At 45.5% G+C, this 15208-nt stretch overlaps 1 protein-coding gene across 1 annotated transcript in view; it reads left to right on the top strand.

The window, feature by feature from the left end:
- The first annotated feature begins 821 nt into the window (after positions 1–821).
- FGFRL1 (fibroblast growth factor receptor like 1) overlaps positions 822–15208 on the top strand; it is a 255180-nt gene continuing 240793 nt past the window's right edge. The window contains exon 1 of the mRNA XM_077477954.1: positions 822–1087. The gene's annotated coding sequence lies outside the window, so the exon portion shown is untranslated. The remainder of the gene's footprint in view (positions 1088–15208) is intronic.

Raw genomic sequence — 15208 nt, 5'->3', positions numbered from 1 at the left:
TGTCTAGCCAATAGTCGGCCGCATTTATTCCCATGTCCATAGAATCTGTGTGCTATAAACCTATATTTATCCCTGACCCTTCTGTCAAGACACTTGGTGAGCTCCTCCCTCATAATTCCCAACTGCCTGGCATCTTCTGGTTCACGATTGCTCTTATGTTTATTCTCTAGTTCCTTTATTCTTTCTAACTGATCTTCTATCTCTTTTCTTTTTTCCTTCTTTACTCGTGTCCCGTGAGCTATTAATTCTCCTCTAATTACCGCTTTGTGGGCTTCCCACACAGTTTGCTCTGATACTTCCTCTGGTGTATTTAATACAAAATATTCCTCTAGTTTATGTTGAAGGTCCTCTATTATTTTTTTATCGTCTAATAGTGACTCATTTAATCTCCATGTTCGTTCCTTATGACCTGCGTGCGTAAGGGAGATCACTGCCACCACCGGGGCATGATCTGAGATCGTTATTGACTTTATATTTACTGCTTTTACGTATTCTAGGTAGTATTGATCTACCAGGATCCAGTCCAACCTGGAATAGGTATTGTGGCTCTTTGAATAGTAACTATAATTTTTTTTTTCTCCATTTAGTGCCCTCCAGCTATCTACCAAATGTAAGGATTGAAATAGTTTTTTTACCTGTTTAAGTGCTCTAAATGATAAAGGTGTTTTCCCTGTTGTTGTGTCTAATTTAGTGTCAACTATAACATTAAAATCCCCTCCCAGAATCAAAAACCCTTCCCTAAATTTTTCTAATACTCTTAATGTTTTTCCTAAAAAATCAACTGTGCGTGTGTTTGGTGCATATATTGAAGCAAATGTGTACCTTTGTCCCTGCAATGTTCCTTTAATAAACAGGAACCGCCCTTCTGGGTCTGTGTTCACCACTGTGGATATCAAAGGGCACGTATTCCCAAAGGCTATCGATACTCCTCTTGCTCTCGCAATTGGTGATACTGCATGAAACCATTGGTTATATGGGAATAACGGTAGCCTTGGTGTGGATCCTGATGTGAAGTGTGTTTCCTGTAGAAACACTATGTCTACAGCTTGGTGATTTAATTCCTGCCAGAGACGTCCCCTTTTTTGAGGTGAGCACAATCCCCTTACATTATAAGTCATTATTTTTAATACTTTAGCCATTTCTTTACTCTGAGTAATTGTATACCATTCTTAATCTACTGCTGAGTGTCTCTTCTCCCCATTCCCATGTACACCTGTAAAAAACTCCGGAAAAAAGAAGGAGAGAAAAAAAAAAAGAAAAAAAGAGAAAAATTCCATTCCGACCACATCCACAACTTAACACTTTACTTAGTAAAATGTGCCAACTAATGATAGGGTGAGCCCGTTTGGTTACTCCCAGCTCCTCCCGAGCCCTCCCCCCTTCCTGCATATTGCAGGTTTGGTCAGTCCCTTTCCACGGGACCCGCCTAATTGGAGAAAAAAAAAAAAAAAAAAAAAAAACCCGCTGTAAAATTAAGTGAGAGTTTGAGTACCGACCCAAACTTCCCCCTCCTCCCTCTTGACTTTACTTATTTCTATTTCTTCCTAAATCTCTTTTCTCTTCCCTTCTTACAGTTCTTTTATGCTAAAATATGCTATCTTCTTTCGTTAGCCTTTCCCTACTTGGGACCATGGCTCCGGACGTTGAATTAATGTCTTGACGTTAGTGGTTCTCCAGTCCTGGAAATCTACGAATGGGAGTTCTAATATTTCTAAAAACTCTTTTAAGTCATCTTTAGTACGGAGTGCTGCTGTTTTCCCATTCCTTGATGCTATTAAACGGAAGGGGTACCCCCATCGGTACCTAATATTTGCTGCCTGTAGAACTTCCAACAATGGTCGGACCATTCTTCGCTGCATTAGTGTGCGACGGGATATGTCAGGGAACAGAAGGATATGATCTCCTTCATATTCAATTGTAGGGGTGTCTCGTGCAATTCTGATTATTGTTTCCTTTATTGTATACTTATGCAATTAGCATATCACATCCCTGGGCTTCTCTTTGTTTGGGGTGCTGAAGGAGGTAACACGATGAACTCTGTCCATTTCAATAAATTCCGGCGCAGCTGTTCCCATAATTTGACAGAATAGCTTTTGGACTACTGTTGGCAGATCACTGCTATGATATTTTTCCGGTAGACCTCGTATGCGTATATTCTGTCGCCGATCCCTGTTCTCAAATTCATCCATTTGATCTCTATAATTATTCATTACTTCCTCATGGTATTTAATAGTGTCTTGGGCCTCTGCTACCGCCTGTGCCATCTCTTCTTGGGTATTTTCAATTCCTTCCATTCTATTACCTATTGTCACCACCTCTTCCTTTAATTCCTCTACCGCTAATTTACATGATTTCTCTACTGTTGCTATTAATTGTTGAATATCCGCCTTCGTAGGGAGGGCCTTTATATGCTCTCTTAAGTCCCATTCTATATTTATACTTTCCGTCTCTTCCCCCTCAGAACCTCTTTTATTTTGCTCTTTCCTACTAGGGTTTTCCAGACTCTTTTTTACCATTTCTTTCCTTGGTGTATCACCGTTAGGTCCTTTATGGTCTTTGTCTCTCACCCTTTTTTCTTTTTGCTCTTCCTCGGGTATATTACCTCCCTCATCAGTTATACCTTGGGTTCCTTCCTCTTCGCTGACAGCTACTCTTTCTACTCTTTCTTTAGCGGTAGGTCTTTGTGTGTCCAGGCCCTGGTCTATTGGGGTTCCTTCCATTATTGAGAGTCTTTTTTTTTTTTCTCCCCTTACTCCACCGCCCCTCCAGTCCTCTTTCATGCCTCCTGGTGTTTGTATTCCTTCTCTTTGCCTTCCCTCCAAATAGTTTCCACTTACTCTCCGCTTACTTGTGGTTTGTAACCCCCGACCATACCCCAATGGCTCATTTTGGTCCAGTGTTGATGCTCCTCGTCCCACCTTTGTATGCCCACCTGCCATCTCCAAGCTCCCCCGTCTCCCTTCCTGGTTTCGGGTTGTCAGTCGTTCTCCCTTTGGCGGAGTCAGGTAGGCCCGTAATATACTTGCCGAATTCCTACTTCCACCTGCAGCTGGTTGTAGTGCCGCACGTCTCAGTGTTGTCATTCCTACTGCTTTCTCCGCTTCTATTATTCTTTATTATCTCTTTAATTCTTTTTTTGTTATAGTCCAGTCTCTATGCTACCCCTCACTGTGCATCTACGCTTCTGTTGGGTTAGAAAAAAAACAGAAAAACAGAGTATGCCAGGGAGAAGTGCTCGTTAACTTTGTTCAGCTCATCAGCTTCTTTTTGTTGCCAGTCTGTCTCTGCAGCCAGAAGCCACTTCCCGTGTATCAGTGTTTATATATTTGTATTGTTCAGATTGTCTGTTGTTCAGTTCCTGTCAACCTGGTCACTATTGTCCATACACTATTATACTTGTAATTGTAATTATATAGCCCTATATATGCACTCAGGGTAGCTCATGTTTTATAATTAATGTCTTATATTCACATTCATATTCACATTTATTCTCCCATAGAGATAATAAGGATATGTTCTCTCTCACCCTCTCTTCTGATGTCCTGGTGCTCTCCGGGTTATTCTCCAGACTGTTTTCTTTAAGTATCCTCGATCCAAGCAGGCAGGGGGTTCACAGGAGGCTCGCAGACCCGCTCCGCCGTCCGGGCAAGATCCGTTTTGAGCGTCCCGCCTGGTCTCCTCCAGCAGCGCGGTCCGTCAGTCCCCTCGCCGCTCCGCTCCCGAATGCAGAAGGCCCCGGAGTCTCGCGAGACCCTCCGCCTCTCTTGCTGAGCTCACTGATTCGCCGCTCTGTCACCTACTCCACAGCGCTCGGCCCCCCGCCGATCCGTCAGCTCCAGCAGCTGGACGCTGCAACCCAAGCCGCCGTGGAGGGCGACCGAACCAGCCGGAGAAAAGGAGAAGGGGTGAAGCAGACAGGTAAGACCTTCCTGGTTTTTCGGGGAAATCCTCAGGCTTGCCACAGGTTAGCCTTTTCGTCGCCCCTCTCTGAGGGGATAGGGAAGTCGATCATTCATCCGCTGAGACTGCTTTCCTAGCGAGGGAGAGAGGGGGGGAGCTGTATCAGTTGCTCATTCACTCACACGCTCCTCTCCACCGGAAGTCCGGCATGGTCTGCGCTGCTCGTGTAATTCTAATTCTAATTTTATTACATGAAAAACATACACATGTATTAAAAAATATTTACACACCACATAAAACTAACTGCTAACGGGTTCCCCCGTAGGGTTTCTGTTGAAGTGGAGTATAGAGTATTCCTCTACTCAGTGGCGTAACTAGAACCTTCAGGGCCCCGATGCAAGAAACCATGAAGGGCCCCCCTGAACCCCAGCCAGGGCCCTTCCCTCCGAGTCCAGCGGTGGAACTCCAGGGCGTGGTCAGAGGTATGACCTTTGTGAGCCCTGTAGTTCCACCACTGGCATCAGTAGTTTTTTTTTTTTTTTGGTGCCCCATCTGGCTGGGGAGAACAGACTTCGGACTGAGCGGCAATGCATGGAGCAGAAGAGGGGTACTCTGAGGAGCCGGCTGAGGACACAGATCATGCGGGGAATGCACAACTAAAGAGCAGCCAGTGCGATAGTCGAGCATGGAGCTCTGCTAGTCACTCTCCACCTCCAGCCACCCGTGTGCATGGTGCACTGGTACCCCTAGCTGCCTATGCTGCTTCCGGCCATATGTAGAGGGGGCTACATGGGCCCCCTGCAGCACAGAGCCCAGTTGCGGTCGCGACTGCTGCACCCCCTATAGTTACGCCCCTGCCTCTACTGGTTTCACGGTATAGACTGCTTCTTCAGAAGGATTGGTCTATAAAGTAGATGATACATTGAAAAAACAACATTTACAAAGAATAAGAGGACTTTAAGCAAACATGTTACAGTTAATGTTAAGGTAGGACAACCTGCTCACCCGACTGGGCGAAGACGGCTAGCGACAGGACCTGAAAAATGATTTAGTTGCAAGCAGTGTATGTATCTGAATCTGACCTAGTATCAGTCTTTTGCCATCTCTGTACAGCAAGGCGGAAGTATGAAAGAAAGAAGCAGCACAACCTGTCATGTGCCAACAATAAGCATGCTGATAGGAGGAGAAAGCAGAGTGAGAGAGAGATGAGCTCCTTGCTGTGCTGCTTCTCCCTTCTCTGTCCAGTCACAGGCTGGGGATGAGTCCAGGACAGGGGCAGACTGACAACTCATGGGGCCCCCAGGCAATAGGAGATTATGGGGCCCCCAGGCAAACAGAGATTATGGGGCCACACAGTATACACAGTCCTCTTCCACACCTCCATGACAACATCATGGAGCTGGTGGATGTTAGAGACCTTGTGCTCCTCCACCTTCTCTTTGAGGATGCCCCACAGATGCTCTATAGGGTTTAGGTCTGCAGTCATGTTTGGCCAGTCCATCACCTTTACCCTCAGCTTCTTTAGCAAGGCAGTGGTTGCCTTGGAGGTGTGTGTGGGGTTATTATCATGTTGTAATACTGCCCTGCGGCCCAGTCTCCGAAGGGAGGGGATCATGCTCTGCTTCAGTATGTCACAGTACATGATGGCATTCATGGTTCCCTCAATGAACGGTAGCTCTCCAACTCATGCAGCCCCAGACCATGACCACCACCATGCTTGACTGTAGGCAAGACACACTTGTCTTTGTACTCCTCACCTGGTTGCCGCCACACACGCTCAACACCATCTGAACCAAACAAGTGTAGCAAAGTGGGGCCTAATGGTGACTTCCAGAGTCAGGGATAGCTGACATCCTTCTGTGTAGAGTGGGTTACAAAGCATGGTTGGTGTAACTAAAAAAGCACAAATAACATTTGCGTCAATATCAGCGGCAGCCAGCAATAAAGGTTTGATCATAGAACCACTAAAACAGATATATATAGAGGGTGCAGCGCCAATCAAAAAAAACTTGCAATTAAAAACACTGCAATGAACAGTCCTGCCATAAATAGCCACCAACGATGGAAAAGTTGGTAAGAGATCCCAGCACCAGCAGTGTGAAAAGATGTTGAATGTGCTCGTCACCCCAGTATATAGAGGCAATCCTGCTTACCAGAAAAATTAACCCTTAGATTATAAAGAGTCAGGGAACGCGTGCAGTAAGGAGATGAATAATCATTTAAACATCCGTAGCAGAACCACTCCAGCTCTTGCAAGTTATGGAAGCCGCAATCCCAGCGCAGGAAGCATTTTCTCCAGGTAAAGGGATATATATGCATACAGCGGCCGTTGTAAAATTAGAAATGCAAGGACACCACAATAGTGTGATATTGTTTTTTAAAAAAACTCTGCTTTTATTAAAAAATATATTTATACACTCACACTTCTGTAGATAAAAACAGGCATAACTCATATAGGGAATTAGTAGATCGAGGCGTGCTTACATCGTCCAGTACATGTTTCGTCATCATCTGAAGTCTTCAAAAAATGTTATTGCAAGTTTTTTTGATTGGACCTTGCACCCTCTATATATATATATATATCTGTTATGGTTGTTGTAATAAAGATGAAATGGTGGGTGCCAGACACTTTTAGAATGCAAAAAGAGATTTATTGTCTCTTAAACATAACTGGGGGAGAGAGAGTTAGGGCCAGGACACCCTTAAGCAGATGCAATGATAATTAGCAGACTCCAAGAATTCTATAGAAAGACAGATATACAGGTGAAGGTCTCCAGCTGGACACAACTTCTGTATATGTAGGACCGCTGTCTCCTATGGCAACAGTCTTGTTTAGTAGTTACTAACGGTAGTATATTCAACTATTGACAACACAAACATTTCTCTGTTTATTCCACAATCACTTACTGTGGATCTTCACTCAATGTACTACCAGTCTTTTCACTAGACTTCAGATCCAATAGCCACTGGATCCCCTGAACCCTTGCACCATTAGCACTCAGTATCTTCCTCAGGCGTCACCCCCACTTCCCTGCTGGGTCCCTGGCTTGGCACTCACAGATATATTTTATTATATCTTTTCATGTGACAACATTAAAGAAATACGCGTGCGCAAGGGGTGTGCCAGGTGTGCTTGGACAATACTGGAATTGGTAACCCATCAATTGTGGGCAGGTGACAGTTAGGAACCTGGACAGGATAGGCGGCTGGAGAGGAAATGAATGGACTGATCTGTATTTTCTTCTGCAGCAGCTGAAAGTAGGCTTCTCCTCATCTTCCTCTCCTGATATTCAGCTGCCACGGGAGGAAAATACAGGGGATTGGTACCAATGTATGCCACCCCTCTTGTCCCAGTTCCTTTTCCTTCTGCTGCTCAGATCCCCCGTGTGCTCACCTGCTCCCCACCCCCATTGTTTTAGGATGACAAGTGGGGAAGAGGCGGGTTAACATGTCACAAAGGCATATGTGTTGGAGCTTTGAGGTGCACACCCTAATAAAATTGGCGGTGCACACCTATGACTGAAGAAATTACACTTTGCTACAATGTAAAGTAGTGAGTGTACAGCTTATATAATGGTGTAGATTTGCTGTCCCCTCAAAATAACGCAACACACTGCCATTAATGTCTAAACTGCTGGCAGCAAAAGTGAGTACACCCCTAAGTGAAAATGTCCCAATTGAGCCCAATTAGCCATTTTCCCTCCCCTGTGTCATGTGACTCATTAGTGTTACAAGGTCTCAGGTGTGAATGGGGAGAAAGTGTGTTAAATTTGGTGTTATCGCTCTCACTCTCTCATACTGGTCACTGGAAGTTCAACATGGAACCTCATGGCAAAGAACTTTCTGAGGATCTGAAAAAAAGAATTGTAGCTCTACCTAAAGATGCCTAGGCTATAAGAAGATTGCCAATACCCTGAAACTGAGCTGCAGCTAGACATGTGCATTCGTTTTCGTCCGAATGCATTTTCGTCCGAATTTCAGCTATTTTCGTTTTCGTTTTGACAAACGATAACGAAAGCACAAAATCCGAAAAACGAAAGATCCGACATAAATAAATGCTTTATTTTCGTTTTCATTGTTACAACAGTTCGATATAGAATAGGAGATTCGACATGACTCTGACAACAATCTGTCTATAGAACCTGTGTTCGAATGTGCCTAACCTTACCTCTATTAGTCCAAGATTATATAGAGAAAATATTCGACAGAGAAAAAAGATTTGACAGAGAGAAAAGATTCTGCAAGATACTGTCCTAAAAAGTGTTTGGGGACCCGGGTCCTGCCCCAGGGGACATGTATCAATGCAAAAAAAAGTTTTAAAAACGGCCGTTTTTTCGGGAACAGTGATTTTAATAATGATTAAAGTGAAACAATAAAAGTGTAATATTCCTTTAAATTTCGTAGGGGGGGGGGTTGTCTATAGTATGCCTGTGAAGGGGCGCATGTTTCCCGTGCTTAGAATTGTCCCTGCACAAAGTGTCATTTATGCAGGAAAAAAAGTCCTTTAAAATCACTCGCAGCTATAATGAATTGTCGGCTCCGTAATACAGAGAACACTCATTGAAAGTCATTGATAAAAAATAAATAAATAAATAAAAAAAAAAAGCGTGGGGGTCCCCCAAATTCAATTACCAGGCCCTTCAGGTCTGGTATGGATATTAAGGGGAACCCTGCCTCAAATTTAAGAAAAAATTTGACGTGGGGTTCCCCCTAAATATCCATAACCAGACCCTTCAGGTCTGGTATGGATATTAAGGGGAACCCCGCGTCAAATTTAAAAAAAAATTGACGTGGGGTTCCCCCTAAAAATCCATACCAGACCCTTTGTCCGAGCACGCAACCTGGCAGGCCGCAGGAAAAGAGGGGGGGACGAGAGAGCGGCCCCCCCTCCCTCCTGAACCGTACCAGGCCACATGCCCTCAACATTGGGAGGATGCTTTGGGGGTCTGTGACCCCTCAAAGCACCTTGTCCCCATGTTGATGAGGACAAGGGCCTCATCCCCACAACCCTGGCCGGTGGTTGTGGAGGTCTGCGGGCGGGGGGCTTATCAGAATCTGGAAGCCCCCTTTAACAAGGGGACCCCCAGATCCCGCCCCCCCCCCTGTTTGAAATGGTAAGGGGGTACAAAAGTACCCCTACCATTTCACAAAGAAAGTGTAAAAAATGTTTAAATAAAACAAACACACTTTTGAAAAATTCCTTTATTAAAAATAAAAAAATAAAAAAAAGATTCCAGCGGCGGTAATCCACTCTTGCTATCCAGCGACGGACGGTCATATCTCCAGCGATGTCTAATGTCATCCAGCGCAGCTCAGCATCCTTCTTCTGTCTCCGTGTAGGAGACATTGCAGGCATTCAGGCGGCTGACGTTTGTTATATACGGAGGGCGGGGCCACCCGTCACCTGACCCCGCCCCCCTCTGACGCAAGGGGAAACCCGGGGTTCCCTGTGACGTAGGGGTGACCCGCACCCCTCTGATGTAACACAGGCAGGTTTCCGTTACATCAGAGGGGGGCGGGTCACCTATACGTCACAGGGAACCCCGGGTTTCCCCTTGCGTCAGAGGGGGGCGGGGTCAGGTGACGGGTGGCCCCGCCCTCCGTATATAACAAACGTCAGCCGCCGGAATGCCTGCAATGTCTCCTACACGGAGACAGAAGAAGGATGCTGAGCTGCGCTGGATGAGATGAGACATCGCTGGAGATATGACCGTCCGTCGCTGGATAGCAAGAGTGGATTACCGCCGCTGGAATCTTTTTTTTATTTTTTTATTTTTAATAAAGGAATTTTTCAAAAGTGTGTTTGTTTTATTTAAACATTTTTTACACTTTCTTTGTGAAATGGTAGGGGTACTTTTGTACCCCCTTACCATTTCAAACAGGGGGGGGGCCAGGATCTGGGGGTCCCCTTGTTAAAGGGGGCTTCCAGATTCTGATAAGCCCCCCGCCCGCAGACCTCCACAACCACCGGCCAGGGTTGTGGGGATGAGGCCCTTGTCCTCATCAACATGGGGACAAGGTGCTTTGAGGGGTCACAGACCCCCAAAGCATCCTCCCAATGTTGAGGGCATGTGGCCTGGTACGGTTCAGGAGGGAGGGGGGGCCGCTCTCTCGTCCCCCCCTCTTTTCCTGCGGCCTGCCAGGTTGCGTGCTCGGATAAAGGGTCTGGTATGGATTTTTAGGGGGAACCCCACGTCAATTTTTTTTTAAATTTGACGCGGGGTTCCCCTTAATATCCATACCAGACCTGAAGGGTCTGGTTATGGATATTTAGGGGGAACCCCAAGTCAAATTTTTTCTTAAATTTGAGGCAGGGTTCCCCTTAATATCCATACCAGACCTGAAGGGCCTGGTAATTGAATTTGGGGGACCCCCACGCTTTTTTTTTATTTATTTATTTATTTATTTATCAATGACTTTCAATGAGTGTTCTCTGTATTACGGGAGCCGACAATTCATAATAGCTGCGAGTGATTTTAAAGGACTTTTTTTCCTGCATAAATGACACTTTGTGCAGGGACAATTCTAAGCACAGGAAACATGCGCCCCTTCACAGGCATACTATAGACAACCCCCCCCCCTACGAAATTTAAAGGAATATTACACTTTTATTGTTTCACTTTAATCATTATTAAAATCACTGCTCCCGAAAAAACGGCCGTTTTTAAAACTTTTTTTTGCATTGATCCATGTCCCCTGGGGCAGGACCCGGGTCCCCAAACACTTTTTAGGACAGTAACTTGCAAATTAGCCTTTAAAATGAGCACTTTAGATTTTGAACGTTGGAGTCCCATAGACTTTAATGGGGTTCTAAAGTATGCTATATACTAGCTCCGTCGAATCTTCTTTATACATTCGACAGACACCATAAGCCTTCAAAGACAGATTCGACCGTGATTCATGTGGATTTTCGGACGAATGCAATTTTTGAACGAAAAACGAAATAAATAAAAACGAATTTCGGGAGTAACTAAATAAATTAAGTTTTCAGACGAAAACGAAATTCCGAAACGAAATATTTTACTCTGCACATGTCTAGCTGCAGCACAGTGGCCAAGACCATACAGCAGTTTAAAAATACAGATTCCACTCAGACCAGGCCTCGCCATGGTTGATCAAAGAAGTTGAGTGCACGTGCTCAGCATCATAGCCAGAGGTTGTCTTTGGGAAATAGACATATGAGTGCTGCCAGCATTGCTGCAGAGGTTGAAGGGGTGGGGGGTCAGCCTGTCAGTGCTCAGACCATACGCCGCACACTGCATCAAATTGGTCTGAATGGCTGTCATCCCAGAAGGAATCCTCTTCTAAAGATGATGCACAAGAAAGCCCCCAAACAGTTTGCTGAAGACAAGCAGACTAAGGACATGGATTACTGGATCCCTGTCCTGTGGTCTGATGAGACCAAGATAAACTTATTTGGTTCAGATGGTGTCAAGCAGGGCTGGACTGAGACAGAAATTTGGCCCTGGACTTCATCCAGACCGGCCCACGTACATTTTGAGTGTCCCATCAGCACTCCATTACATCATATCCCATCACCAGCCCCCTTAAATCAATGTCCCATGAGCAGCCCCCTTACATCAGAGTGTCCCATCACCAGCCCCTTACATCAGCGTGTCCTATCACCAGCCCCTTACATCAGAGTGTCCCATCAGCACCCTCTTACATCAGAGTGGCCCATCACCAGCCCCCTTACATAACAGTGGCCCACTGAGCCATCGGCCCACCGGGAAACTCCCGGTATTCCCAATGGCCAGTACATGCCTGGTGTCAAGCGTGTGTGGCGGCAACCAGATGAGGAGTACAAAGACAAGTGTGTCTTGCCTACAGTCAAGCATGGTGGTAGGAGTGTCATGGTCTGGGGCTGCATGAGTGCTGCCGGAACTGGGAAGCTACAATTCATTGAGGGAACCATGAATGCCAACATGTACTGTGCCATACTGAAGCAGAGCATGATCCCCTCCCTTTGGAGACTGGGCCACAGGGCAGTAATCCAACATGGTAACAACCCCAAATACCCCTCCAAGGCGACCACTGCCTTGCTAAAGAAGCTGAGGGTAAGGGTGATGGACTGGCCAAGCATGTCTCCAGACCTAAACCCTATTGAGCATCTGTGGGGCATCCTCAAATGGAAGGTGGAGGAGCGCAAGGCCTCTAACATCCCCCAGCTCTGTGATGTCGTCATGGAGGAGTGGAAGTGGTCTCCAGTGGCAACCTGTGAAACTCTGATGAAATCCATGCCCAAGAGGGTTAAGGCAGTGCTGGAAAATAATGGTGGCCACACGAAATATGCCAACGGTTTAGACATTAATGGCTGTGTGTTGAGTTAATTTAAGAGGACACCAAATTTACACTGTTATACAAGCTGTACACTCACTACTTTACATTGTAGCAAATTGTAATTTCTTCAGTGTTGTCACATGAAAATATATAATACAATATTTACAAAAATGCAAGGGGAAATTTACTTTTGTCAGATACTGTATATATATAGATATATAGATATATAGATATCGGTATATATATATATATTTATTTTATTTCTTTTTTCAATTTAATAATGTTAATAATAATAACTATCTGTTTTGTGGAAAATAGAATGTGTGTTCATTATATAACGTTATGCAACTGTGTTTGTGTATTTGTAAAAAAGAGAAGCTGCACATGGCTGAAACATTGTATTATATTTCATAGTAGTGATCTAAGGGATTTCTTCACAAGAATTGTAACAAGGGTCACTTCTCTGTAGCAAATCGGGTATGGCTTCTACAGACACTTGGACATATATCTACTTTTATGTCCACACCCAGGAGATATGTGTGCATGGTGAAGTACACACAGAGCTATGGCTGGCCTCCTGAAAATGCTGGTTGCCTGGCTGTCTGGTTTTAGTACTTCTGTGTCACTGCCCCAAAACAAGCATGCAACAGATAAACATCAGAGAAAAATTCCAGTTCTAGATTAGCGATAGCCGGAACTATTGAAGCCAAAGAATCGCTAGGACAGAAAAAGAACCAGCGTTTCCCGGAGAAGTCATTGTTGAATGCTTACATACAGTAGATCTGGGTAGGCAACCCCCGGCACTGGTGCAGCTAGCGGCACTCAAAGCCTCTTTTGCCGGCACTCGACTCCCTCCCCATCAGCAGAGCAGCGCAGGGAAGTGTCAGTCAGACACTAATAGATTCCATTATCATAGTTCCCCACACCGCACCTGCCCTGAGGGGGAGGCACTGCGCCCCCACACATTCTACAAGATGGGAAACATTGTTTGGATCTCTAACTTTGCTGTAGCTGCGATCGTCAGCTTTTGTGATTGGGTGCAGTTCTGCTGCGGGGGGGGGGGGGGGGTCCTTGTTTCCAGGAGGAGGATGACTGTCTTGGCCACTGCTAAAGCCAATCACAGTCCTGCTTGCCCCGTCCACCATCTGGAGGAAGATGACTCGCTTGGTTGCCACTACCAATCACAGAAAGAAGAAGGGATTTCACTGCGATTGAGAAAACTCCAATCAGGTGACAGTTTGTGGAATTACTGTTGAGCTTCTGAGAACTTTGTTGAAATTATTCCTGAACCTTTGTGTCACTTACTAATGAACCCCGGCACTCTGTGTCCCTTTAACCACTTTCAGACCGGACCATTTTGCTGGTCAAAGACCAGACCACTTTTTAAGATTCGGCACTGCGTCGCTTTAACTGACAATTGCGCGGTCGTGCAAACAAAACAAAAAACAAAATTGACGTCCTTTAATTCCCACAAATAGAGCTTTCTTTTGGTGGTATTTGATCACCCCTGCGGTTTTTATTTTTTGCGCTATAAACAAAAATAGAGCGACAATTTTGAAAAAAACGCATTATTTTTTACTTTTTGTTATAATAAATATCCCCCAAAAATATATAAAAAAACATTTTTTTCCCTCAGTTTAGGCCGATACGTATTCTTCTACATATTTTTGGTAAAAAAAATCGCAATAAGCGATTATTGATAGGTTTGCGCAAAAGTTATAGCGTTTACAAAATAGGGATAGTTTTATAGCATTTTTATTAATAATTTTGTATTTTTTTTTTTTTTTTACTAGTAATGGCGGCGATCAGGGATTTTTATTGTGACTGCAACATTGTGGGGGACCCATCGGACATTTTTGACACATTTTTGGGACCATTGTCATTTATACAGTAATCACTGCTATATAAATGCAGTGATTCCTGTGTAAATGACACTGGCAGTAAAGGGGTTAACCAGTGGGTGGCAGTGTAGGGGTTAAGTGTTCCTAGGGGTGTGTTACTAACTGTGGGGGGGTTGGGCTTTCATTTAGTGAACACTGATCTCTGCTCCAATCACATGGAGCAGAGATCAGTGTCACTAGTTGCTAGGCAGAATGGAGAAATGCTGTTTACACAGCATTTCCTCCATTCAGCCGTCCCGTGAGACGATCGCGGGGATGCCCGCGGCGATTGAGTCCGCGGGTCCCGCGACCGGACTCACGGGGGTCCCGACTGGCGCAGGAGCGCGCCGCCGGCGGCGCGCTCCCGATGGCAGGGCGGCATTGAAGATTGGACGTACATGTACGCCAATATGCCTGCCCGTGCCATTCTGTCGACGTACATCGTCGCGCGCTGGTCGGGAAGTGGTTAAGCCACCGCCAGTATTCAGCGCAATGAAAATCACACCCAATCACTTTTTCTCAGCTGCAGAGACCCAACTTATGATCCTGCACACAGGCCCACTGCTTTCAGAAAATGCCCCTGACCTGAGCTCATCATTGCCCATCCATTCCATATGCTTGTATGTGACATCACATACATCCCATACATCCCATACATCACATACATCCCATACATCACATACATCCCATACAAGCACATGGGCTGGATGTGAGAGGTGGATTAGCAGGATGAGTGTGCCAGGACAGGTACATGTGTCTCATCTCTGCTTCCTTTCACCACTTTTCATATTTACGAATATCATAGATGAGAAGAGGGTACAGAGGTGGAACAGATGAGCAGGAGGGTACAGCACTGGGGAAAATGAGCAGCAGGGGTTCAGAGGTGGAACAGGAGAGCAGAAGGGTACAGTGGTGGGGCAGATGTGCAGGGAGGTACAGTGGTGGGCCAGATGAGCGGGGGGGGCTCAGTGTTGGGGCAGAAAAGCAGGGGGGTAGAGCAGTGGGGCAGATGTGAAAGAAGGTGTATTGGTGGGACAGATGAGCAGGGGGTTACAGTAGTGGGGCCGAAGAGTAGGGGGAACAGTGGCGGGGCAGGAGAGCATAGGGGTACAGAGGTGAGACAGATGTGCAGGAGGTACATTGGTGGG

This window comes from Lithobates pipiens, unplaced genomic scaffold, assembly GCF_037356315.1.
Source record: "Lithobates pipiens isolate NorthernLeopardFrog02 unplaced genomic scaffold, aLitPip1_a1.2 Scaffold_13, whole genome shotgun sequence".
Lineage (NCBI taxonomy): Eukaryota > Metazoa > Chordata > Amphibia > Anura > Ranidae > Lithobates > Lithobates pipiens.
This window is presented reverse-complemented; position numbering and strand designations above follow the sequence as displayed.